This window comes from Pholcus phalangioides, unplaced genomic scaffold (genome assembly GCF_987345545.1).
Source record: "Pholcus phalangioides strain wild (caught in Gottingen) unplaced genomic scaffold, Ppha-v1.0 ptg000022l_1, whole genome shotgun sequence".
Taxonomy (NCBI): domain Eukaryota; kingdom Metazoa; phylum Arthropoda; class Arachnida; order Araneae; family Pholcidae; genus Pholcus; species Pholcus phalangioides.
The window spans coordinates 9,205,611-9,231,016 of record NW_028301615.1 but is presented as its reverse complement, the minus strand read 5'-3'; the positions used below and the strand labels follow the sequence as shown (position 1 = coordinate 9,231,016).

General features: G+C 36.9%; 1 pseudogene across 4 annotated transcripts in view; it reads right to left on the bottom strand.

Moving 5' to 3' along the window:
- LOC149069433 (toll-like receptor Tollo pseudogene) overlaps window positions 1-25,406 on the bottom strand; it is a 105,796-nt pseudogene that overhangs the window by 48,210 nt on the left and 32,180 nt on the right. The window lies entirely within an intron of this gene.

Genomic DNA, 25,406 nt, shown 5'->3' with positions numbered 1-25,406 from the left:
GGACTCCCTACGGTAGCAATTTCTTTCTGTGTTCATGTAGCCGTTTCTGCTGTACCCCTGTGTCAGGAAAATTTCTGACTAGGACGAACCGGGTATCGAACTCGCGACACGTCTAAACATCCTTTGGTACTGAGAAATTGAACTTTCTGGATGTTAATGCAGAAACTGATATTTGGAAAGAAAAGTGATTTGCCTCCTCCAGGAATCGAACCCGGGTTTCCTTGCATACCGGGCAAGTGCGCTAACCAATACACCAGAGACACACTTTTCAATTCCTTATAACACGCATTAGTAGCGTGAAGCGCTGAGTGGAGTGATAGCAGCCTCCCTTAACTACAGAAAGTTTCGCCCCAGTTGGCGTTTTGTATGCAGAGATGGTATTTTTTCGGCCTGAAATACTGAGAAATTGAATTTTCTGGATGTTAATGCCGCAACTGATTTCAGGCCGAAAAAATACCATCTCTGCATCCTTTGGTACTTTTAGGCGAGTATCTTATCGACCTGGGCTACAGCGCCCAGCTAAATCGGTACGACTATGGCATCTCTGATATTTAATATGTGTGTGTGTGCATATATATTTAATAATACAGATATTTACAATTATAATAATAATTAAAATCAATAAAAAAATTAAATCACTTTTTAAAGCCGCATAAATAATTTTATTTGATTAAAACATATATTTTTTTCATATTTGAAATAAATTGATTTAAATCACTACAACCCTGGGGTGTTATGTTTTGCAAAATCTATACAAATAAACCACATTCTACGAAATACAGTCGACGCTTGTTATCACGGTCGTTCCGCCGAAAACTGACGTTGTATCGGGTAGTCGTTATATCGAAATGAAAACATACAAGATAGTCATTATATGAAAGAATCCGAGACTTATCATACAGGTCATTATAAACGAGACGTTGTAACGAGCGTCGTCTGTATTTTTATTATGATTTAATGGCATTATGTAATGGTATACACAGAACATAATTTTTATGCTGCTCACTTTCTCAACCTCCGTGGCACATTATTGCAAAACTGATATACGTACAATAGCAAAAACATCCAGCTAAAGACCCTAATTATCGAAAGTCATAGTACTTCCATCGCATGTAATGACAAAACTTAATAAATCCGATAGTCATCACAGTTACCACGTGAGGAAGTGAGTTCATAGGTAATTAATAATAGGTTATTAATATCAATTCATAATGAATTTTGAAGATTTGCGAATCCAGTCATATGATTGTCTTTTTCCACTGTGCTCGATCATCACCGCGTGTGAAAGAGAAACAATTTATTTCAAACCCGATTTCCAATCTAGGAAGTTTTCTTTTTCATATATGACAAGGTCTTAAATTTCGCATTCATAAAATAGGGTACGCGCTAAACAGAATGTTTCCTTTCCTCCACCCACCAATTTTGAAATGAAAGTAGGTCACGGCAAAATATGAGGGCCATTATTTAATTTCTTTATGCATAATGAGTTTCAAAAATTCTCATGTCCGAATTAACTCCGATTTTCAAGGGAGTACTAAGAACGCTTATCTCTCTCTCTCTGAGGTCACGCTCTCAAAACCACACCCTAACAAAAAAAAAGGGCGAACACAAACAAAACAGACTTCTGCTAAACGCACTGTATTATAGTAGTATATTTTCTACGAAGTAAAGTGAGAAATCTAATTCTCTGATAATAGATCTAACAAATAAGGACTAAGGCTGGTATTACACTACAAAAGTTTGATAAAATCCATTTTATAAAACTTGAAAAATCTAACCAATAAAGTTATTGGTTACATTCTAGAAAATGCAGCCGTTGACCTTATTGGCTGCATTTTTCAAGTTTTATAATAGGACTTTTATCAAACTTTTATAGTGTAATACCGGCCTAAAACATTTTATTGTTGTCATCACAACTACGGGCGTATGTACGAATTACGGGTTAAAAAAAAAATCTGAATTTTCTAGTGAAAATGGATGTTTTTGCACACTAAGGCGTTGCCACACTATAAAAGTTTAATAAAATTTCTTTTATAAAATTTGACAAAAATCTTTTATAAATTTTATATTCAAATTTTTTTTATAAAGGAAATGGACCACATTACACTATAAAAGATTCATATAAATTGTTTTTGCAAAAGTTTTCGTTAGTTTGTCATTTCGTCAGTGTTGTGCTGTTGCTGGTAGTAGTTATGGATGAAGAAATTTTTTTTACCATTTGCTATGGGGGGAAATTTATGTAATCTGTAATGGCTTCGGTTTTAAAAACATGAAGCTTATGTGGATGCAGAGGCGTCGAAAGTGTTTCTAAACTGTGGGTGATCGTCTTATAACTGAAAAATTTTAATTTCTGGATCAATTCTGGGAGTGCTCGGATCCATGCCACAAATTACTGTGGATTTCGGACCCCCGACTCCGACGCCACTGTGTGGATGATTGTATTGGATGAAATAATTTGCGGAAGAAGCTAATTATTTTGATGTATTACATCTATCTGGGAACGCAACTTAATGAATAATGAATATGTCAGTTTATGAAGAAGTTGGGGAATACACACACAACGCCCAGAGTGAATGTTTAGCGACTAAAAATTGTCCATGTTTCATCATATTACTTATTGCGCCTCATATGTCACGGTAAAATCCCAGAGACTCGGATTTTGTCAAGGTGAGTGGGTGAAAGTCCAAAAAACGCTTGTAAACGTTTTCATTTCGGATTTTTACCAAGTCAAAGTCCGTTTTAAATGAATGAATTAATCACTAGGAACTTATTAGTTTCTGAATAATAATTTAATAATTATAAACAAATAATGAATTAAACGAAATAACCACCATGATGAGGTTTTGACGCTATTTAAGTAATTGATACTCATAATTAATTTGCTCCTACCAGCTGAAGCCCGTTTTAAATGAATTAATTTAACATCATTAATTCAATAGTGCCCCACCCGTCTTGATTAATTAATAATTGTTCAATAGTTATATAATAACTAGTGAGAATAACACTTATTAATTGAATTAATAGTAATAAGTATTTGTGACGGTCAAGGCCGACCGTATTCACGAATATAGGTGGCGCGCCCGAGATTCGCTCTCGTGTTCGAATGAAGTTGTTGTGATGTCGCCCACGCGGTGTATATGTTGTCGTAAGCCGGATTTCCCCCCCCCCAGATGTAAATTTTCAGTCCCTTGAAAATAAAAAATATAGTAGTTTCAACCCTACGAGGCTACATATTTAAGTAAAACTTATTTCGTTATGAGATGGCTCGCTTCTCGCGCTGACTCACAGGGGTGCTGAGTGCGCTTCACCCACTGATCTGCCTCTCCACGCATTGCATCATGACCCCGGACCCCTCTGGAGATGTTGGGACACTAACTAATTAGTACAAGTGAACCTAAACCTGGATAAGTGGCAGCATTTAGGAAAATTAATAAGTTCATTATCGTTTTTTTATTCTTCAAAACGGGTTTTTACTTTTGAGAATAAAATAAATAATTAATCAACACATTAATTTCTAATTAATTTAATTTAAACTGTTCAATTACGATGTTTATTGAGTAATTAATAAGCGTCAAGAACTAATAAATTAATGGTTAATGGACTGAATAAAAACGTTCGCATCATTTTTCGGATTTTTAGCATCTCACCTTGTCTCCGAGCTTTTACCATGGACCGTGGCATATACATCAGAATGAATGTAGCAACTGAACATTATATTGGCCCTCGAATAGAAAGAAGTTGGCCACTCGTGATATAATAGATTAATTTAATCTCCACAACCTCAGATGATAATTAAATAAATGTATCATTAATTTGAACCATCAAATCCAGTGATGTGATATGATAGGGTTTTTCAAAGTGGGCGCCGTGGCTTCTAGGGGCATCCCGGCGAGATGAAGATATTGATTTGTGTGCCTCTTTCTGCTTTGAATTGGTGCTTATATAATTGAAAACACCAATTAACTACAGGGCCGTCTTAAACGCATCATGGGCCCCGGGCCAAATGATTTTTCTGAGGCCCTACTAGGCAAATTTTTGAAAATCTCAACCAGATCCCATTTGTGAGGCCCCCTTTTCTCTTGAGGCCCCCGGGCCGTGCCAAAGCCTCCTAGATACTGCAAACCTGAAACATGTTTTCGTGACGTCACAACCCGGGTCCTACCGCGTACACGCTTCGCATTTAAAACACGCTACCAACATGTATTTTTTGACAATTAGAAAGAAAAACTGACGATTTTTTTATTGCAATTATTACCTATTATGATATACGGAAAACAATGAATGTTAAATTAATGAATAATAAAATTATAAAAAGAGGTAATTTAACAATTATTTAAAAAAATAGAGGGTTTCACAAATTCTCTGCCAACACGCATTTCTAGGTGGTTTTTTTTTTTTTGCTCCCAAGCAAATATTTTTGAAAAATCAGGAAATATATATTTGACTTTTCATTTTTTTATTTATATGACGTTAGAATTTGTATTTAAAATAAAGGGATACACAGGCAATGTACAAAAATGTCAACAACAATGTCAGAATACTTTTTATTCACTGAGCTACATTCATATCATCAATTCTAATTCAAGGGGAAATTAGTTGCTGCTCTAAACATAAAATTTTTGTAAATGTTCAAATTTATTAATCTATGAGGGGAACTTCGAAAACACATTTCAAAATCCTGATGGGATTTCACATTATGAAAAGTCTCTCGTTGCACTCATTTATAAAATTTCCATAAAATAAATTTTAGTTTCTAATTTTAAATAGTGAATTGTGAACACTTAGAAATAAATATTCAACTAAAATTCCGAAAATAAAATGTTAACATAGGATCAATGTTTTTTTTAAATATTAAGTTTCAAAATTAAAAAGATATCTCCTGAAATATGCAAAAAATGTTTTTCATGTCTACTCAAAATGCACATAGACACTTTTTTTTTTAAATACTCCAAATTTAAAAAATAAACTATTCAATGCAATATTACAATTGTTTTATAGAAGCAAGTTTCTTTTAATCTAAGAGTTCTTTTATGAGGTGTCATTATTTTAAGCATGGCAAAAACTATACTCTAGTAGAAATATTAAAAATACTATTTAACCATTGACTTATTCTAAATTTTTTACACATGTTCTTGATTATATGTGCTATCTTATGCTGGTATAAAGTTTTACGTATCTTAGATACTTAGTTTTTTGTAAATTTTCAAAAAAAAAAAATTCATTAAAAACAGCTTGCATGCATGATAAAATATAACAATGTAATTGAATAAAAATTGATTAAAAATAAAGAAAACTGTTCAATTCATGAAATAAATCGAAATGTTGAGATTTTATTGACTCAATCTTATTTAAAATTAAATTTTAAAACTTAAATTTCAAATTCAAAAATTTTTTAGTTAAAATTTAATTTTAAATAAGATTGAGTCAATAAAATCTCAACATTTCGCTTTATTTCATGAATTGAACAGTTTTCTTTATTTTTAATCAATTGCATTGATGTCATGGTATTTTATCATGCATGCAAGCTGTTTTAATGCTTTTTTTTTTAAATTCACAAAAAATTAAGTATCTAAGATATGTAAAATTTTATAACAGCACATACAATCAAGAACATGTGTAAAAAAAATTTGGAATAAATCGATGGCTAAATAGTATATTTAATGATATTTCTATTAGAGCATAGTTTTCCACAATGTTAAAAGGTACGAGACCCCGTAATTGAAGATTTGGTGTTAAAGTTAGTGCCTATCATTTTTAGTTTTTGTGTAATCATTCAGGAATACTTTAGATATTATTTTGATACAATAATGAGAGACTTACCTTGAATATTTTACCTTTGAATATTATACTGATGTCAAACTTTTAATTGAAGCTTTCTTATAAAATGTTCCAAGCTTAAAATAATAATTACACATATTTTGACCATTATCAAACCAACTAACTTCTCAATTTCAAGAAGTTCACAACTGCAGCACTTTTTGTGTTATATGTCTCACGTTTGAATTCTGTACCATACGCTAGGACACCTACTTTTTGTAGCAATACTTGAAGTAATATGCATGAGGTAGTATCAGTTTATTTGAATTCCTCACAAAGCGATATGAAGCTGGATTGGTGAAATAAAATATTGATGTCCATAATATCATTTCTGAGTAATAGCGAGCAGCTTTCATAAAACTCAGTTCCAACTATTCATGCAGAAAGGATAAATTCACTTATTTTACCATGAAGTACTCTGAGTTTTTTCCTAGGAACCACTCATAAGAAGACTCAGCTACAAGGTGATTATCGAGCGAGACAATGACACTCTTCGAATTGCTTTTCACTGATTTCATTATTTTTCCTCTGGTGACTTTCTTTTAATTGATAACTTTGTCGTTCCTTTCTAAGTACGACGAGGGTTCCATTCTGTCTTTCGCTTGCCCTTGCAGTTTGACCTACCGCTGCAAATACATCAGCACCGAGACACCTAAAAGAAAATTTCAAATGTTATAGGTGTAGTATTTATAATATTCAGCATATAGGCAACAAAATTATTGAATTATAAAATATTCTGAATAGTGCAAGAATGCTTACACAGGGAAATGACTCACATTTAAATTTAATGGTTTAAAATGCAAGTTGAATTTGCAAACTATATTATTTATTTACAAAGTAACCTATCCCTTCATTAAATTCCACGTCACTCAGCACATTAATATTTGTATTTTTAATTAATTATAGACCTGAGAAATGTGATTTACTCAATATTAAAAAAAATATATTTATATATTAGATCTGAAAAATGTGCTCCCATGATTAAACAAGTGGATAAAAACTGCTCTCAATGCAGGGGGAAATGAAATTCCAACACGAAACAGCAGCGAACATATCTACTTTCAAATTAATTACGCAAAATAAAGTCAGAAAAAATAAATATTTCAGATGTATTGACTGAATTGTGTACAAATAGCTACATACCTTTTTTTTGCCCGTCGTCTGATGGTTATCGAAGTTCTCGGCTCCTTTTTACAATTATTTAAACGAAATTTCTCCCGCTAATGTGTTACAACAAATAAAAAAGCAATAACAATAAGTAAATAGTAAAATAAGTATTAAAAACGTGAAGAATTTAAATTAAATATGACGATAAATGCATGTGACGTGCTTCGTTAAAAACATCCAAAATAGCCACGCTAAAGACCCGGATTGTGACGTCACAACCTCGGCGGAGTGATACATTACGGCTTGTACTTCTAGGAGGCTTTGGCCGTGGCCAGGTGGGCCCATGTCTTAAGACGGTACTGCTTAACTATTCTGGGGAGCAGCAATAAAACCATGAACTGGGCAAGTGAGCTGCGGGTGACATAAAACTCATTTTCCTATAAGGCCTTATTGTGCCTTCACGGGGCCGACTTCTATTTGGGGCAAGGGCGTAGCCAGGGGGGGGGGGACTTGGGGGTCTGGTTCCCCCCCCCCCGAAACGAGAGAAAATGACCGAAAAAAGGGAAAAAGATGGCCAAATCCATTGTTCTGTCACTTTGGTCCCCCCCCGAAATGAAAGTGGTCCCCCCCCCCCGAACGAAATTTCTGGCTACGCCCCTGATTTGGGGTAAGCAGGGGTCTACTGAGACTTGATTGCAGGATCCTGTTTGGGAAAATTTTCTTTATTTTTGTGAAATGTGTCATTAATTTTGTGAGAAATTAGTAATTTTGTAGGAAGCGAAATAATCTAGTTGATCTATCGCAAAAGAAATGAAATTTCAAATTTATGGATTCATTATTTTTTTATTTCGTGAAGGGTTCGTTTTTCTGATCCGGAATTTCGTGAAGGGTCCGGAAAACGGACCCAAATTTTGGATGAACAGACCCCTGGTTAGTGTAAATATTTGTGGGTTGTATTTAGCTCGGAGTCCTGGGACACAGTGCCCCAGTTGTCCCAGCCTAGTTACTTCCCGATTTTCTATCACATTTAATGTTGAAAACACAAGTTTTTTTTAATCCAAGATATACACACCGCGCGGAAAATATCTTTTTTTTTTCTCCCCAGAGAGAGAAGGGAGTGGTAAGTGAGAGAAGTAGAAAGAACAGGTTTTTGAAGAGTTAATACGTCACAGTGCAAGATGGAAGTGCATCAGCGTAACTCTTTTATCAAACATTGGTGATGAAGCAATATTGGATAAAAGATTTTACACCTCACGTTATGTATTGGCTCGCTTTCAACCATCTCGGATGATAATGAAATAAATGTATCAACAAATCCAGTGATGTCATGCATAAATAGTCGAGCCCGAATATAACCAAGTCATACGGGAACGTGAAAACATTCGACATTTCCGATATTCGTGAAAACCGATACACCATTATTATTCGAGTTTAATGAAAAAAACTACTCGACCTATTCGCGATGGGTCTGTACTAGGACCAACTGTTCCTCGTACACACTTGAAAATTTAAGAAAATTAAAATTATTTATGTACGTGACAAACCTTAAAGATATTCACGTAGGGGGTTTGAATTAATACCCGTTTACTGCAAATCAGTGTTTCTCAAAATATCAGTCGCAGCTTCTAAGGTAGTCACAAACCTTTACCAGAGGCGAGCTGTCTATATTGATTTGTTCAGTGCTTTGAAGTGCTACTTGAAGTATGAAATGGAAGGCAAAAATTTTAAAAATTACGGATGTAAGTGGTCCGTCGAACTGTCACCGATATTTCAATAGTTCTGACGTTACAAAGACTTTCTTTCAAACCGAGAACAACTCCGGTCTATCGCCATGGGGAATTTGCTACCGAATGAGTTGTGCCGGGATTGTGAGTGTGTGCCTTAGTCGCAGTGCGTATAAGGTGTCGTGCCCGATATTGCAGTGCTGACATCAATATTTTAAATTGGGAGTGAACCGTAGTGAGACTGAATATTTGAACCGTTGTAGGCCTGTTGCTCTCAGTGGCGAGACTTTTAATGGGAGCTCAACTCACATTCACGGCTCGAAGTTGAAAACCAACTTCAGCCGATGACCACTGTGGTGCATGGTTTACAAACACTGAGGACGTCTGACACAAACCTGTAGTTACGTGGATCCTTCTTCGAATGGTTCTAGGAATGAACAGAACCAGCGTTATATCTAAAGCTAGAGATAGCCATCTAGCTATAACGTTGACAGAACATACCTGAAGCCGATTTTCGCAATAGTACGGTAGTACTTCAGATTCGGGCTTTTTCTTGAAATACAACTTTTGATTTTATGGAACTTAATCCATTGAAACAAAAATCGATCCCCCAGTGTGTGGCTTCCCAAAGGAAACCTTGGAAACAACCCCGCCCCCCTAAAATTTGCGGACTGCATGGCCCTGCCCCGTCCTAGCTATAACCCATGTCTGTAAAACTTAAGATCATCGTGAGGCAGGCCCCCAGGCCGAGTGATGTTCTGGGGCCCCACTACCTGATTGCAAAAGTACCAGAAGTATAAGCAGGGCCGTCTTAAGAGCATCATGGGGCCCCCGGCTCAAATGATTTTTCTGAGGCCCTACGTAGTCAATTCTCGGAAATTCAACCACATTCCATTTTTGTGAGGCCCCTTCTCTCTTGAGGCCTTGGGCCGTGTCCGGGTGGGTTTACGGAAAATTCACCGACAACAATTCACCGCCGGAAAATTCACCGACGACAGTTCTATGCGAGTCAGTTAGCGAGGGAATGAGCGATTGAGTTACTCAGTCAGTGAGCGAGTGAGCTACTGATTCAATAAGCGAGTAAGTCAGTCCGTAAGTGAGTGAGTGATCTATTGAGTGAGTAAGCGCCATATCCTAAAGATATGGCGGAAAGTTTAAATAATGACTATGAGAAGAAATTCAGATGATACGGATTTGGGTTGCTGTATTTTTGAAATACACTGCTGGCCACCCAAATTGCAACACCAAGAAAGACAAGAGATATCGCAAGAATATTTATTTTGTAGATAACATGTTGACCAAGCATCAAATGATTAAATTTATAGACTTCTGTGAAGTGTGGTTCCTGCCAAAATCAGTAGCCAGAGTAGCCGCCATTGTTGGAGATCACCGCTGCCACACGCCTCAGCATTGATTCAAAGAGACTTTGGATGTGTTCTTGGGGTACAGCAGACCAAGCAGCTTCCACGCGTTGCCAAAGTTGATCTGGTGTGGCAGCTGGGGATGTAATCTGGGTCAATCGTTGAGCAACCATGGACCACATGTTTTCTATCGGCGAAAGATCCGGAGAGCGAGCTGGCCAGGGAAGCAATTCAATCTGGCGATTGACGAAGAACCTTTGGACAATGCGTGCCACGTGTGGTCGCGCATTATCCTGTTGAAATATGGCTGTGGGCAAGCCCTGAAGGTAAGGAAGGACAACTGGCTCCAACACCTCGGAGATGTAGCGCTGGCTTTTTAAAGTACCGGCAATGCGTACTAGAGGAGTGCGAGAGTGATATCCAATACCGCCCCATACCATAATACCCGGTGCAGGACCAGTGTGGCGGTGCATAACGCAGCTGTTCAGCATCCTCTCTCCACGGTGTCTTCAGACTCGAATCCGACCATCGTGGTGTTGCAGACAGAAGCGTGACTCGTCAGTAAAGACAATTTCATTCCATTGTGCCGTCCACATCCTTCTTTCATCGCACCATTGGCGGCGGAGACGTCTGTGGTTCTGCGTCAAGGGTAGACGAAGCAATGGACGTCTTGCGGACAGACCCATCTGCTGTAAACGGCGTCGAATGGTACGCGCAGACACTGGATGATGCGGTACAGACTGAATGTGCTGTGCTATGGTTCGTGATGTGGCTGAGCGATCCGTCACTGCCATACGCCTGTCATCACGTGAAGTAGTGGATGAGATCGAACACGTCGGTCCGTCGTACCCTCCTGCATCCAACGATCACATATCCGCATTACAGTTGTTTGGTTTCGTCCAACACGACTACCGATTTCCCTGAAAGATAATCCACAATCTCGGTAGGCCACTATCCTTCCTCTGTCGAACTCGGATACTTGATCAAAAGATGATCGCCGTTTTCTACAAGGCATAATTGATCGTTTTTTTGAAAAAAACACAATTGCCGTACTTCAAATCGTCGAAATTTCGAAGCCTTAAATAGCGCTTTGAAGTGGCGCCACAGGCGCGCGTGATGTGCGTCTGCGCTGAAATTCTAATCATTTGCATATCTCACCTCCGCTAATGCATGTTGTAAATTTCATATTATTTGCATGCTTCCTTCAGGGTGTTGCATTTACGGTGGCCAGCAGTGTATATGACATCCATATTTATTGTGGCCATCTTTTTCTCACTGGGCATTTTGCCTGTTGTGGCCTTGTATTTGTATAAATTACAAATTGCTGTTGCCCAATACAAGATAGTATATTCAACAAAATTCCATTAACTCTGTTTTACTCAGAACCTTCTAATGGAATGTTAAAAGGGATAATAACAGAATTAAAAGATAATAAAGTAAGTGGATACGCGATAAATCAACCCCCTAAAAATGCTTAAAATCATCTCCTGTTATCACTTTGATATTATAAAAAACATCGCTGATCATCAGTAACCAATGGGGTTTTTTTTGTGCTGAACTAGCTGTTACCCGCGATTTCACGTGATGAACTTTCAGAAATCCCGCCTTAGTGCGTATCTATATGTACTCTATATTTACTATATACGTACATATATACTTATTATATATGGGGGGGGGGGGGGTCAGAGCCCCCTAGTACTGTATATAAAATAACATGTCATGACTGATTCATCATCGCCGAGCCAAAACCGCTGAAGCTGTAAATATATCAAATTTTGTGAATAGTTTTTTTCACGACGTAAAGACTCACTACTCACTAAGAAATGGTTTTTCCATATTCGACAACCTAAGGGCGTCATAAGAGTGGGGGTCAACGTTGAAATCATGCCGAGCCGAAACAGCTGAAGCTATAAATATGACATTAGATCAATATTTGACTCATAATCAACAATATTTGACTAATATAGACTCACTGAGAAGGGATTTTTCCAAATTCAACCCCCTAAGGGGGGTTTCAAAAGTTATATGGAGCAATCAGCCCCGCGCCGAAGTCGCTTAAGCCATAAATATGAAATTTAGTTAGTATTTTATTTTATAATGTACATACACACTAAGACAGGATTTCTGAAAGTTCATCACCTATGGGGATTATGAGGTGAGAGTAATTTTGAGATTGCAAAATCCACGCGAGCGAAGCCGCGGACAACAACTGGTATTAAAATATAATGCTCACTAAATTTTATATTTATGGCTTCAGGGATTTCGGCTCAGTGATGATTACTCCATATAACCTTCGAACCCCCCTTTACTAGGGGGGTTGAATTTTGACATTTGACTTACAGTCTTAGACTTAAAACGAACATTCGATTATGTTGATTTAAAATATTCTAACAAATAAAACCACTTCTCAGCAGGCAATGTACTATATTGGTTTAAAACATATTACTACAATAGGAAACAAGCTGCCATAATAAATGGTAAAATCAGCACATTTGAAATATAATGAAAGGAGTCCCACAAGGATCGGCCCTTGGGTCATAATTATTTCTAGTTTATATTAATGATTTATGTAAAATGAAGTAGAACGGTAAAATAATTTCATTCGCAGATGACACAAGCCTATATGTTGAAGACGGGGGTGGATTTAGAGCTCGCTGTTGGTAGGGGTGATTTTACAAATCTTTAAAAATCTAGTCTAAGTATCGGTGACCACATGTCCTGCATTTTGTCTCGTATTTTCCGTGACAGTCCGGTTTTTCTGTTTTTTCTTCTCCATCCAGACTTTTTGAAAAATGTCACGGTTTTACTCGTTTATAGTCGAAGTTTTCTTGAATTTGTTGTTGCAATATTACCATATAGAAGTTCCGAAAATTTCATAAAATATCGCATTTCGTTTGAGGGGAAATCTAAGGAGGACACCTACATCCAGCAGTGGATTGAAATTGGTTGTTGATGATGCCACACCTATTAAAACCAGTATTTTAAATACAGTTAAACTCGGTTATAACGACATCGAAGATTCCGCCGGATATCGGCGTTATAACCGAGTCTGGCTGTATTGCTTTCACTTTTAGAATATTGTTCTAGAGCTCTTTTAGTTATTTTCTAACATTTACCGGTGATTATGTATGATCCCCACCTCGTATTAGTTCGCTACGACGCAGTTCGTTTTGTAGAGGCCATATAATTATGTCCTACTACTGATGCTGGAAAAAAAATTAATGGAATAAAGTGAATATAAAGATAAGTTTAATTTTCTCCATCAGCAAAACTGGTAAAAGAAAGCCATAGACTCATATTGTTTAAAGTTATATGCGTGAGTTCAAAAATCGTATGAAATTATCTCGTTTTAAACATCCAATTCTTGGACATAAGTGGACTCTTGGGTGACAAATAACATTTTCGAAAACTGAAACTCACGGAATCACAGCTGCAAAAAACGATATAAAAAATGGCATTCTTTTTGGGCAATGTTAGAGGAGTATTTTAGAAGGATAATTTTCACAGTTTTCATTACATGCATATTTAATTGGTAATTTTCAATCAAAACCTACAATATTTAATTAGTAATATCTGACATAATTTTCATTCAAAACATACAGTATTTATTTAACAATTTTCAACGTGATTTTCTTCCTTACATATTTATAATTAAAGGGTTCCAATCTACTAATCTAGAAAAACAGATAGCACGCAAATGTAAGAAAAAACGGGAGAAAAATATTCATTTCTCACAAATATTGATATCATAATTAAAATGATACATTGCTCCATCCGAAGTTCATTCAAACTCTGTTCTCTTTTTATGGCACCGATGAACTTCCATATATCTGGGTGGTGAGCAGATAATTGCTGCTGGAACGCTCGATGCCATCCTTCTATAGAATTGTTGGTATTAGGGAAATCGTTACGCGCTCCTTGAAAGCAGTTCCAAATGTCGATGTCAAAGCGCGGCTGACGACGACCACCACTACGACGAAGAGGACGCCCGATCCAAGTGTCTTCAAAGTAGTCAAGCACTTCTTGTGCTTCAGTTGGAAATAAATTACTTCCGCATATCTCCTCGAAAGGATCAATTACCTTTGCTACGGGAACGAAAGCAAGTGCTGATAGTTGTCGCATTACTAACGCAAAATCCACCTCGGTTTCATATTTTTCTTTCAAGCCACTTGTAATTATCTTTCTACACTGACAAAAGTGGAAAAAACAGCCTCGGATTTGAACATTAGGCAGTTCAAATTGAATCGCCTCTATCATAGAGATTTCGAAATCAACCATTATAGATATGGGCATAATGGACGTCTCCGGTTCTTTTATTTTTTTCAATAGCCGAACGTAAGATTTTACCTCCTTATCTGGAAGCAAAGCATATACCAATGCTATGGACACGTTTTCTTTTATTCCGTGTATCGTGTATAACTGAGAAAAAATTTCAGGCACAGTTTTAAATGTGCCATCTGCATACCAGTGTTCGGACTGACCCAGTATTTCCAAATTTTTCGTCGTGCTGTATACGATCGTCATTCGATCCGGAATCATAAATTAAAAAATTCTCACCTTTTTCGGTTTTAATGTAGTCCGGGGGCAAAACTATGTCCTTGCGACGACGAGGAATTGCTGGTGCACAATTGTTTCGTTGCCGCACATTTCTGATGGTCCTCTTCAAACTATCTATTGATGGTAGATTCGATGAAGTACTTTGACTTATTTCACTAGACACTGCAGATATTAAGTGGGGTGAATCACGCGTTTCGATTGCAGCTGCATGAATTTTGTTGATAAATATGCCTGCTTTGACTTTAGCAGCATCTCCACCATGGTTATGTTCATTTAACTCTCGGATGATGTCATCACCTTGCGTTCTCACGCGAGCTGGGTACTTGATTCTCTGGTATTCCTGGCATTTCCAAAATATTTTCTCCGCCGATAGTTTGCCTTTATAAAATAAATGTCCACCAACAATTGACTTTGGTTTGCGCTTTTCACTACTAGCAAATTCAAGAGGCATTTTTTACGTCCGAATCCAACGAAAAATCAAAAACTTGACTGGAATGAGCAAATCTGAGATAAGTAGAATAAAAATATCAACTCCCTACAGTATTCAAGACCACGATCAGTTTGAAATGAACTCCCGACCAAAATGCGTCGTAGAAGGTGGTCTCATGGTCACGTGATTATTTTTTTTTTTTGTCCTGACTGTTACTGCTAATCAATCAAAGTCTCACCGAAAGGAAACTAAAGAACATTCTTAACAGGGGAGGGGGTACGAATCACCGCGGATGTATTCCGTGGACAGAAGGGGGGGAGGGGGGGGGTAAATATCCACCTACACACCCTCCACCTGTGCCAATAACACATTCTTTTTTACTTTATAATCTTTACACTTCATCATAAATACGTTTTCGGAACAATCGGATTTTTTAATCATTTGTGACACTACTAGGTTAAAAAAATTAACTAACTAATCAATTCACTCACTCCCTCACTAACCAATTTACTCGCTCGCTCAATCACTGACTCGATCGATCACTCTCTCAATCACTGACTCAGTCACTCAATCACTTACTCGGTCACTCAATCACTTACTCGGTCACTCGCTCAATCACTGACTCGGTCACTCGCTCAATTACTTACTCACTTGGTCACTCGCTCAATTACTTACTCACTTGGTCACTCGCTCAATTACTTACTCACTTGGTCACTCAATCACTTACTCACTTGGTCACTCAATCACTTACTCACTCGATCAATCACTTACTCGGTCACTCACTGGGTTACTCATTCACTCAGTAACTCAATCCCTCGCTAACTGACTCGCACTAAAACTGTTGTCGGTGAATTGTCGGTCGGTGAATTTTCCTAGTGGTGAATTGCATGGCGGTGAATTTTCCTAGTGGTGAATTGTCGGTCGGTGAATTTTCCTAGCGGTGAATTGCTGGCGGTGAATTTTCCGGACACGGTCCGGGTGGGGCCATGTGGTAAGACGGCACTGAATAAAAGGCCTTCCAATTTACATATATGATTTCCGAAAGTACAGTATTTATCACTTCATATATCTACCAAACAAATATATAAACCAAAATTTCATATATACCAGTCCAACATATACCCAATTTCATATTTCGCTACCTCTATTGCTCCGTGTCCGGAAAATTCACCGCTTGGAAAATTCCCCGACCGACAATTCACCGACAACAGTTTTAGTGCGAGTCAGTTAGCTAGGGAGTGAGCGATTGAGTTACTGAGTGAATGAGTGACCCAGTGGGTGAGTGACCCAGTGAGTGACCGAGTAAGTAAGTGATTGAGTGGGTGAGTGAGTGACCCAGTACTAATTGAGTGACCGAGTGATTGAGGGAGTGATCGATCGAGTCAGTGATTGAGCGAGCGAGTAAATTGGTTAGTGAGGGAGTGAGTGAATTGATTAGTTAGTTAATTTTTTTAACCTAGTAGTGTCACAAATGATTAAAAAATCCGATTGTTCCGAAAACGTATTTATGATGAAGTGTAAAGATTATAAAGTAAAAAAGAATGTGTTATTGGCACAGGTGGAGGGTGTGGAGGTGGGGATATATTTACCCCCCCCCCCTTTTCTCTTCACAACATATCTTGTTTATTTCGTCCCACTTCATCAGCGCGCTATGGAAAGGGACGCGTGAAAACACCAGCTTACTGCAGAAGCGAATTTTATAATAATAAAGCAACAAAAAACAAATGTGATTCATCAACCCCAGAAAACTTCCCCATGGGGGTCCCCAAACTCTAATTCGTTGAATTTTAGTGGGGGCCTTGACTGGATTTATCTCGGGCTACCGATATGTTGCAAATTTTACAATTTTAAACAACAAAAATCAATGAGATTCATCCAGGGACACCCGAAATGAAACCTGTCAACTTTTCCATGGGGCCCCGACCTGAAGGCTTGTCGGACATATACCCCTGTGAGTGGCCACGAAAATTTTTAATTTTTATCAATTTTAAAACGAATAAAATCCAGCCCCCCTTCACGCAATTACCCGTGACCGAATTCGCAAATTTTATGGGACCCCAGACTGGATATACCTTGGGCTTCCGCTATCGCAAATTTGTCAATGTTAAACCAGCAAGAAAACAATGAGTTCCATCAAGGACCCCTGGAAATGAAAACTTTTAACTTCCCCATGAAGGTATATGTGCAATCTCCCGGGTACCCCGACCCTGTATGTTGGGGGGCACTGGTGATATATGTATATTTTACGTATACATACCTCTCGGCATGACTCCCACGAGGGCCCAGCGAGGTGGCTGAGAAAAAGATGCCCACAATAAATATGAGTGTCATATATGTATTTCAAAAATACAGCAACCCAAATCCGTATCATCTGAATTTCTTCTCATAAAACATTATTTAAACTTTTCCTTTAAGATATGGCACTTACTCACTCAATAGATCACTCACTCACTAATGGCCGTATTCACCGACGGCTGTTAACATGCAAGCGCCTCTAAAACGATGGTTATTTGGAAAACGGTATTCTCCGCGCTTCACAGACCGGTTAGCAGTCGGTTTTTTCGTGAAAATGTAGCCACTGCTATTTGGGCTGTTAAAAAATGACAGGCATGTTAACGCATGCGCGATTAGTGTGTTTTCGGACTTTACCACTTTTCTTTAATGTTTATTTCGTGGACTTCGATTTTTTTGGGGTATTTTTCGAAAATTCGAATTTTATTCGCGCTCTAAAGTTTCGTTTTTTTCTTTCTTTCTCTTGGTAATTCAAAGTCCGTTTTGCGGACTAAAAAAGTTTTTCTTTTTCAATATTTTTGACAATTCTAATGTAGTCGAATCCCGTTTTAACGAATACCGTTATAGCGAAAATCTCGTTTTAATGAACACTTTTCTCATCCCCCAGCTAAGTTTACGTAGGAGCAAAGCTAAAACCTGCAATAACTTCATAACGAAATTTCGTTATAACGAAGTGATTTCTCCGGTATCTTGGAGTTCGTTATAACGGAATTCGACTGTACAATTTCAGACTTGAATTTTTTTTTTGGTAATTTCTTTTGCGGAATTCAAATTCTTTTTTTCGGTTTCTTTCTTGGGTACTTCATAGTTTCATGAACTCTGAAATGCATATCGCGCTTTTGGGCAATTCGAAGTTAAATTTCACGGACGTTTGAATTACCAAATATATATTTATACAGTTGGATCCGCCTATATAACATTTTTCATAAACCATCATGGGAAAACGCTTTAAACGGAAAATCTTATTGTTGAGAATGATTGGGACCGTGGCCCCCACACATAGGCGGAGATAGACTTGGAAGTCTGGGGGGGGGGCACGATGATGTTATTTCATGTAGACCTTTGACGTTGGGGGGGGAGAGGAATGCCTCCCCGCCCATGTTTCCACAAGGACGGGGCTGACAAGGCTCCTGTCCCGGGACAATTACTATAATTTTTTCACGCTATAAATGCACTATAGAAGGGCCAGCCAGATCCCAGCCTAGGGGCCCTGCTCCAGGATGTGGGGACATGAAAATAATTAGTCTTAATAATCGAGAAAACATTGTGGGGATGTTATAAGCGTATCGGCTGTATATGTAATATTAATAATAATGAAGACATTTAAATTTCATTTTCTGGACTTTGAATCTATATTCGTATATATATATATATATTAGAAACGAATTCTATTTCATTGTCTCTGCATTCAATTTTTTCTGTTCATTTGGTAATTTAAAAAAATATACTTTAAACCATCGGTTCTCAACCCCCTTTTCTGACTCGCGGAGCCCTGTGGAAAAATTTAATTACTGATCAAAGTAACTGATTTATTTTTACTATTTAAAAATATTTCTAATCATTTTTTTAAATTTTACTGTTTTTTATTATTTTCCTCGAGCCGCGGAGCCCTAGGGAGTGCACAAGGGCTCCGCGGAGCACCGGTTGAGAACCGCTGCTTTAAACTATTGAAAGAAAAAGAATTGATCACTAATTTTTTTCCTGTATTTTTGATGATTCGAAGTTCATACACTGATTAAAATTTCTAGGTGTTTTTTTCAGAGCCACATTATAAATTTCATATGGCACATAACTTCTCATGTGTTTTTCAAATTTTTTGTTCTGTTGCTAATGTCATGATGGAGCAGTGTATTGTAGTTATACTGTGCAATTTCATTATGTATTTGAATATTACACAGCACAGTATATATTTTGCATAACTGCAAAATGTGGGTAACTATATAAATTATGTACTTCTGGATGCTCAATATGAGTGTGCATTCATATAGCATTTTTCGAGCATAACTCTTGATATAATTTTTTTTTTGTCAAACTCAGCTTCTCAATGCAAAGATAAATGGTGCTTCTTGATACAATCTGTTCGTAGTCCAATGTTATTAGTAATCTAATGCACAGATGAGAAAATGTATTTCCATATTTTGTCATTTCCAAGATTTTTTCAGCCCACAAATCTCATACGAGGTGGCATGTTTTCGAATACCTTGAACATAGAGACGTTTAAATTTTTCCTGCAAAATGGTGAACATATAAAACATGTTTTTGTAGTGTAAAGACACTGTACTCTGAAATAATATTTAAAAATCAATTGAAAAAAAAATTGACAATTTCGAAAAAAAAAGTCAATCAAACTTTCAAAACTATAATTGCTATTTATTGTACTCATAAATGTATTGATAGAATAATTAAAGGCAGAAAAAAAATTTGCATGAGCCCGTCTTGTTGTATGACCATCTCAGACAAATTGTCGAATTATCTTTTGTGAAAAGAAGTGCAGAATCCCCAAGAGTGTTGCCTGTAGACTGCTTGCTTAGGAGTTGAGAGGTTTACTTGATTTGATCAAATTCTGTAATAAAGTACAGTAGCCAGAAATTAATGTGTATCAACTTTTGAAGTATCAACTATATTTCATACTACTTCAGGAATTTTACTTTATACATGAAACAATGACAGTGAACTAATAATGTAGATTACAATTTTTATAGCTTATTTAAAACTCAAAACCAATGAAAATAACTACAAATAAGAAATAATCTAACACTCATGAACTCTTAACCTATTTTTCTGTTTGCACAACACTTATTTACGTTAAACTCTTTCTAAACGTATTTTTTTATTCCATATAATTTTATTAGAGATGTGAGGTGAGAATATTCATTTTTCTTTTAAATAATTTACATTTTTTTACTAATTTCGTGTATATTGTGAAATATCAGTTGCCTGAAACATTACAACCAAAACAATTTTTGGTATAATCACCCCCCCCCCCCTATTAATCCTGGTCATGATGAAAGGTTTTAAAAGTTTGGTTATAGAGATTTTAGAAACCTTTAGATTAAATTATTATATAAACAATTATTTTAAAATTAAATACATTTTCAGAAATAAGTTCACAACAAAAGAAATTAAACCAAATTTGATTGATAAAGGAAGCTATTCTTATATAGTAACCTTCATTCTAAGATGTTTTGCATTGAAGAACTGTTTTCTTCAATGCACATACACTTAAATATTCTGTATAACTCACTTTTCTTTAAAAGTTGTGCAATTCAGCCCCACGTAAAAATCATAAATTGAAACAAAAATCATTCACAAAAATTAAAGTATTTGTGTGCTCGACACTGGGTCATAAAATAAAGGGTAGAATTTATCAAATGATTTCATAATTGCTTTAAATTAACCATGCCATCAATAAGTTGCACAAATTTTTCTCGGAATGTAATTTTTTCTACATTTTTAATAGTAATTATACACTTGCAAATGATGTTTCCCAATTAAATCGCATATTCTCTTCCCATCCCCATTGGCACTGTTTACAAACAATGCAGAGTATTGTTTACAAACTGGCATTTCTTTGATGGCCCAATCGAATACACATACATAAACCTCTGCTTTTGAATAGAAAAGTATTTGTAATTTTATATGGAAAAAATAGAAATCTACTTTTTTTTTTTCTCGTGAAATCGGACATTAATATTGTTTCAGCATTTGTAATATTAAAAAAAGCACTAGTCGTGACATGGGAAAATGAGGTGGGGATGTTGACAGAGCTTCAGCCCTGTGATGGGTTGATCATAATTTTTTGTTTTTACATTCTAAATTCACATCAAAGGGCCAACAGAAAATCCTGGCATGGGGCCCGGCTTCAGGATGTGGGGGGGGGGGGGGACCTTGGTTGAGGGGTAATCAGGGACCACTCAGCAACATTATATATCACACTTTGGATACTTCAATTTGTTTATATAATAATTTTATAAAAGGAAATATAAATAACTGTTGAATAAAGCGTTACACATACCTCATCAACTGCTTGAGAATCATAATCAGATTCCTCCATCTCCCAGAAATGCGATCGAGCATGTTTCTTGTGACGAGGTCGAAGCGGATGAAGAGCTGTACCAACGTTACAAACATCTGTTTCTTGAAATTTCTCTAATTCGTTACTTTATTCAATAAAATAAAACTACCAATAACAAAAATAAATAACATCTTGCGGCGATAGCCTACGCGATCGTCCTCCATCTTGTTTTCAAAAACACTCGCAGCAGCAGAAGAAAAAAGAATAAACACGTGATCGATATTGACGAATCAGCATCAAGATCATCATCATCACTTGTTAAACGCCGTGGCCTTGTCACAGCCGCTCACTGGTTAGCCGAGAATACCGATTTTTTCTAACATACGCGATAGCAGTCATCCGCATGTTATTCGACCGGCCGTTTAACAGTCGCTCCGTGAATACGGCCATTAGTAGCTCGCTCACTCACTCACGGACTGACTTACTCGCTTATTGAATCAGTAACCCACTCGCTCACTGACCCACTGAATTACTTACTCGCTGGGTCACTCACTTAGTAACTCAATCGCTCATTCCCTCGCTAACTGACTCGTATAGAACTGTCGTCAGTGAATTTTACGGCGGTGAATTGTATGGCGGTAAATTGTTGGTCAGTGAATTTTCCTAGCGGTGAATTGCATGGCGGTGAATTGTTGTCGGTGAATTTTCCGTAAACTCTATTGCTCACACAATCATCAATTGAACAACCCCCTCCAACTTGTCATTAAAAGTCAGCAAATGTCCCCCTCACGATTGGTGACGTGTTACTTGAAGATGACCCCTTATATCCCATGGATATAAATATGTCCATTCGTTATAACGATATTTTCAACATTATTTTATTATTGTATTGCAGGTTCATTAGGACGGAATTAAATTCGTTACAACCGATAAGCATCCAAACGCGTTTGTTTCTGTTTTTTTCATTCAGCTAGACAGATTCAAATCTGATATTCACATAGGGAATTAAGGCCTTTGTAGCTCCCACTAACTTCAGTGTATGTGATGGAAGTAAAAAAAAATATTTTTTTCTTTAGTTTATTTAAAACCATTTTTATATTTTTTTATATTGTTCAAATCGTTTGAACTAATTCAGTTCATCGAGACGAAAACTTGGATATCCAATTGATACCTACCACTCATTTTTTAATTATTTTATCAACTCGCAAAGTACATAGTATATAAACTTGAGCAATTGAAACTGCAGCATAGAAAGCATCAACATCAATCTTTTTTCAAATATTGGATGAGGAGGCTGACTTTGGTAAAAGAAACTTTGATAAAGAGCGTTTTTTAGCAAAGTTGCCAACTTTAATAGTGCAACACCGGCCTTACTTAAGATCATAAAATTTGGTATCATTCGTAGAATCAAATTTAGCAATCAGAGAGAGGTATTGGCGCCTGAAATTTCCTATTTTCTAGTCGACCAGGCACCTGGGATTTGTCAAGACTTGTGATATTTTTTTTCTCAAAATAGTGAAATTCACTTGTACGCAGGAAATGGCAGCAATCATGGTATACGCGTGATCCAACAGACTTGTGCAGCTGTTTCTGACAGCGGCTCTCCTGTGCTTCACCAAGACAATTTTTCAATTTTCAAATTCTCATTAAAGGAAAATGTGAATAACTCGTGTCTCTAATTATATTCATATATACCAGGGGTCTTCAACGCATGCCCAGCAGGCCATGAAGCTTTTTTGCTGTGGCCCACTAATGAAAACGCTTTCATAATTATATAATTTATAGATTTTTTTTCAGAATAAATCAAAAAGATGTTTCTAGAATTAATGAATATTCATATTTAATGAAAAAATATTTCCGGAATAATGAAAACCATTTTAAATGAAGAAATAATTTCGGAATCTCAATTAAAATTCATATTTACTGGAAAAAATATCTGAATAAGTACAAAATCTCAAATAACATAGCATCTCCCCCCTCGTTTGACTCAGAGCGCTGGGCCACATTGCGTCTAAACATTAAAAGATTCCACTGTGTGAATTTGGATACCACCGTAATGACTTTCTGACCCTTGGGGTTGATGGGGAATTTTTTTTTTGACCCGCTATTATCGAACGAGCTTGTATTACTGAAGAGGAAGGAGCCGTCGCACAGTGGTCCAAATCGGGAAATGAGCTGGAAAAAAATAAAAAATGAAGTTCTTGCTTCGGAGAAAAAAACCAAATGGGGGGTGGGGGGGGGGTGTATAGAGCAGTGGTTCTCAACCTTTGGAAGCTCGCGGCCCGGTTGAGTATTTTTTTTCGAGTGGAAGGCCCGTTCATAAGCACGACTAATGGGAAATGAATGGGGAAAAATTAAACGACGAACCACTCACGGCCCGGTTTAACTGATGTCAGGGCCCAGTACCGGGCCGCGGCCCAGCGGTTGAGAAACACTGGTATAGAGAAATGTCTGGTGCATCTTGGGGTGATATTTGTTCACATCGGGGGTCCCGGGGGGGGGGGTCAAAGGAGGGTAATTACTCACTCAAATGAGGCTCTCGCCGAAATGTGATGAAAAGCTTAACTTTCTTAGGTTGTTACTCGGTTGCGTTTGAATGGAATCATGAAATTCTTTTTGCTATTCATTTTTAGTTCTGTGTCCTTTTCGGTTCGTTATTTTTCAAGGTCCGAGTAGAGGAAATAATTTTCGTAATTCGTCCTTAAAAAGTTGGCTTATTTTGAGTAGTTTTGAGTACAAAAAGTGAGTCGTAAAAAGTTTAACTTTGTTCAATCGTTAAATATTTTATCGATTTTAAATGTTCAATCGGTAATCAGGCGCACATATCATAGATTTTGTTTATATTTACACTATGTTTTTTCATTGTTTTGTGTTATAAGAGAATAATTTATTTTTTGAGTGAAAATCTTTATTTTTTACATATTAAACTTCAATTAAGTGTTCCCCAAGTTTTCACGGCAATATTTTGTTTAGAATGTGCTTTGGTATTATTATATTTTTTTAAATATTATTCGTAATAAATATGAGTGATGCATTATTATTTTGGAGATCAGAAAAGTAGGAAACATCAGTAAAAAAGCTGGAAAGGTTGATTGAAATAAGTAATTATTTCATTGAAATGGTAGGAATTGCAAAAATGTAGAAAACATAGTGATCATGCTAAAGTAGTTTTAAAATTACCAAACGTTATTATTAAATTATACTTCTCAGCCTGTGTGGATGCCTATTTTTGATGTGAAGCAAAAAAAAAAAAAATTCAAAATATTCATTAGTTTTCGAGAAAAATTTTTTTTTCTTCCTAAATTCGCTATATTGACCACTGTGCGCCGCCTCCTGGAGATGGGCAAAGGGTGAGTGATGATATTCTGTTAGTCTCTGTTAATCCAGCGGCTGTTTACAAATGTGCAGCAAATATTAGCAATATGTGATAATTGTTCTTGGGCTCGCAAATGCATCAATTGCTAGAGGTCAAAAGTCTCCAGATACACCAAAAACAAGCCTGCCATTTTTCACCCATGTAGTTTTAGGTTTGAGCATGTAATGTACATATTGACTTAGTCGGACCGCTTCCTCCATCCGAAGGATTTTGGTTCTGTCTCACTATGATCGACCATTTTTCTAAGTGGCCAAAAGCTGTACCTCTTGTGCAGCGGTTCTCAACCGGAACTCCCAGGGGCTTCGCGGCCGCTCAAGGAAAAAAAAAAAAAAATACCCAGTAAATTTGAAAAAAATAATTATTAATATCTTTGAGAAACAAAAATAAGACAGTAACTTTGATCATTTGATCATTTTTGTCGTACCACGGTCATTTTCTGCACACGAGGGCTAATTAGACTAAGTTCCGCCAACACAGTGGCAGACATTTTTTACGCCACCTGGGATGCTCGTTTCGGCCCTCTTCTTCGGATTCCTTGAATACAACCAGATGAATGATGAATTCCATTTCGAATCATCTCTCTTGTCTGCTCTGGTTCCCTGGCTTGGTTCTATCCTTCATCACCCGGCTGCTAATGGGCAGGTGGAAAGATTTCACAGGCAATCAAAATCCGCAATTAATGGCTCATGCTACAACAAACTGGAGTCAAATTTTCCATTTCATTCTC